The following is a 3,593-nucleotide window of genomic DNA, read 5'->3' as shown; positions in this document are numbered from 1 at the left end:
ACAAAAATCATGCAAAAGCAACGTAAAGACTAGTAAACAGAGAGCTGTAATTGTTTTTTTAGCGAAGACATTTGCTGTTGTACTTTGGATTTATTTTCAAACTGGAGGACGTTTATAGAGCAGTATACATTTTTTTTTTTTTTTATGGATTCTTGGATGGACTTGGTCACTAAAACAAGGTGTTTTTCAGAAATATTCCATACTGATCCTGTTCCAACGTCTGCACATGGTATAAACAACACCATGGCCTGTAATGTCTCGGCTATATAGTTTGAGTAGATCTTCGCTGCTTTCACAAAATTGAATGTCTATCCCATCTATGAGATGTATCAGTGACTGGACATCTTGCAGAAATTATTTCTGTTTTTGTTTGGTCTGCTCATGATGCACTAAATGTCTTGTCTTCCGACTCATCTCTATGGATGACTCAAACTATTAGTCGAGCCACCTCGGGTCCATATACCATCCAGCTGTCAGATTCTTTGTCAGGCGTATAGCTCCACTATCATCTTTCACAACAATATTATTTTGGGCCTGGTAAAAGACAATAGCCGAGAACAGGCATTATGTCTTATTGACTGTGAATCTATCTGCAAGAAATTTGGCACATACAATGGCATGGCGTTTTGTAAGTGTCACCAAGTCTCTCAAATGGATCGGAATCCGTCTGGCATAACTTGGGTAATCTAAGGCAAAGACGAAGAGAACAGTAGGGTGTATACTACCGAATGCAATCCCATAGACGACAATAGTAAAATATGTGGCTAAAACTCCTACCTGCAGCGTATCAATAGACATAAACACCACAGATATAAATACTACCACCCCTCACACTTAAAGTGAATCAGAACAAATTGGGGGTCAAGCTGCTCGTTTCTGAGATAACGGGTAGCGTCTATGACTACCATAGTTCCGCACAAAATTCGAGTAATTTTTTTTACAGATACCCCATACATGTTTCAAGCACAAGGTTACTTGACACATTGGTACTAGATGAAATAAAATTGCATATTTGTTTTTACCCAGATGAAACTATTATTTTTTTTACAACCAACACACTGACATTTATAACCAATCACAGGACTTGTGGTGTTCACTTCTCTATCACAAGTTGGGTGCACCTCGAACTTTGACCCAGCCGGAAGTTATTTGGTTTAGTACTACCAGTATTGTCAGGGCATCAAGGTACACAGTGAAGTGTCTCTCTCGGATTGCTTGGATAAACATCACCACTTTCACTTCCAGCTGAAGACGCATGCACCAAAATTGAAACTGGGGACTTGCTTCAGTTTTGATACTGCACCACTATTTGATTAAGATCAGATGCTCGTCTTCTACGGGTATGGGTGGGGGGGGGGGGGGGGGGGGACGTAGCCCAGTCCTAAAGTGCTCACTCGATGCACAGTCGCTTTAGGATTGATTCCTGTCGGTGGCCCCATTGGGCTATTTCTTGTTCCAGCCATTGCACCACGACTGGTGTGAAAAAGCCGTGGTATGTACAATCATGTCTGTGGGATGGTGCATATAAAAGACCCTTGCTGCTAATCAAAAAAAGTAGATCATGAAGTGGCGACAGCGAGTTTCCTCTCTATATATATATCGATGTAGTCCTTAACCATATGTCTGACGCCATATAACCGTAAATAAAATGTGTTGAGTGCGTCATTAAATAAAACACGTCTTTCTTTCTTTCTTTATTTCTACGAGTATGCTGCTGCACCATGTATGTGCAGGCTGCAAGTTGTGACTTGATGACATTTACGAGTGCGTGTTACATGGGTGGTTTTTAAGAAAGAATCTGGTGTACCTGAGGAGGCAACTACAGCCAATACGAGGGCATCAGTTCAACCACTGTCATCACGTATATCCCCGACCTTCTTAAGGGCTGTCATTTCAATATGAAAAACACCAAGGAACACTATAAAAGTGTCTTCACCCTGACTTGCTGGCCATGTCTCATGAATGTGTTTACCAATAGCATACAGAGGTAGATCCACCGTGAGTATTGGCATATTAGCACCTGATCAGGATTTAAGATGTATGCATGGAATCATACCAAGGGCATACGCGATGGAAGTGGTTGGACTAATGCCAGTCGTGGTGCACTGACTGGAATGAGAACTGGCCCAATGGGCCCACCGACTGGGATCGATCCGGAAACATTGTAATAAAGTGCAAATTTATTGCAATGTTATGACTGTCTCTGGGCTTGGTGTTGGACATCCTATACTACTTATGAAACAACAAATCATATTTGTAGTCAATGAAAGCAATTGCAAAATAATAATGTGTTCACTATTTGAGTTTAGTGATCCTAGAAATTCACAATTAAAATTTAGAAATTATTAATTAAATAAAAACAAAGAATGTAGTAAATGTGGAGAAACAAAGACAACCCTGTCTCATTTAGAATATGTCCTGCGAGGTTTAGCAAACTTCACTCCTATATGCGAAATGGACATACACATAAATCAGTTTAATATGAACCCTGTAAATATTTGCACTGTAGTTTTATCACTCCATAGTGTCTTAATAAATATAATTCTGTTTAAGTTATATTCTGGATGTGCATCTACCAACACCCCTACATCATATGTAAATGCATACGTCTAAATCACTGTAATTAATTGTGTGAAAAAAAAAGAAGAAAAAAAAAGAGCTAAATTCAAATACCTGCATTAGGTTCCATTGTTACCAGTTTTCAAAATGGTCACCATGGCAACCAGAGGACAAATATGCAATGTCCATATGTCTAACCCCCCACCCTATTTTGGTATGTGACTCGCTGTAAGGGGTTGAGAGGTTCTTTATTCTGGTAGTGACTCAAGTTACAACAAAACATCAAATTGTTGAGATACAAATAAAAACACCCTGAAAGGATCAAATACAACATTGTCAGTATCACTTCATGACACGACCTAATTCATAAAAATACATTACTCCACATACTAATTGTTATGCAGCACAATATTACATTCAATACCTTAATGTACTATTTCATTTCCACCTACGCCTTTGACAGACAGCTACAGTCGTCAATAAACATCTAGACTTTATCTAATCCTAGTACATATTGAAATAATACATATCTATAACAGTATACAAAATGTCCATGTATACAACATTACATAACTACAACTCACCCGTTCAAGAAACCAGGTGACCAATACATATAACTTGAAACCATCAACCCACGAACTCCTTAAATAAAATACACATGTATAAAATATAATTACCTGACTAAATATACCACTTTAGATCCATAGTCAGAAAGGCATTAACAATATAAATACACAAACATTAATTTTATCATTATACTGCTAACTCGATACCCTAACCTATAAACGCTAGTTGCGCAGAGAATGAAATAAATATGTTCCTGTCAAAACTAGTACCAACTAATGTATTATAAACTACAACAAGCGTAGCATTAGCAAATGATATATTCATACCTCCACAACTACAACAAATTACTCTGTACGTATTATCAAGAATTTGATCCCGATTAATTTACATCTAATTTGCAAAGTTATCAAATTCTTAAATATATGATCTGAAAAATATCACATATTTTGATTACACTGGATAAGGTA

The sequence above is a fragment of the Gigantopelta aegis genome, chromosome 13 (genome assembly GCF_016097555.1).
Source record: "Gigantopelta aegis isolate Gae_Host chromosome 13, Gae_host_genome, whole genome shotgun sequence".
Classification (NCBI taxonomy): Eukaryota; Metazoa; Mollusca; class Gastropoda; order Neomphalida; family Peltospiridae; genus Gigantopelta; species Gigantopelta aegis.
Note: the sequence above shows the minus strand (reverse complement) of the source record.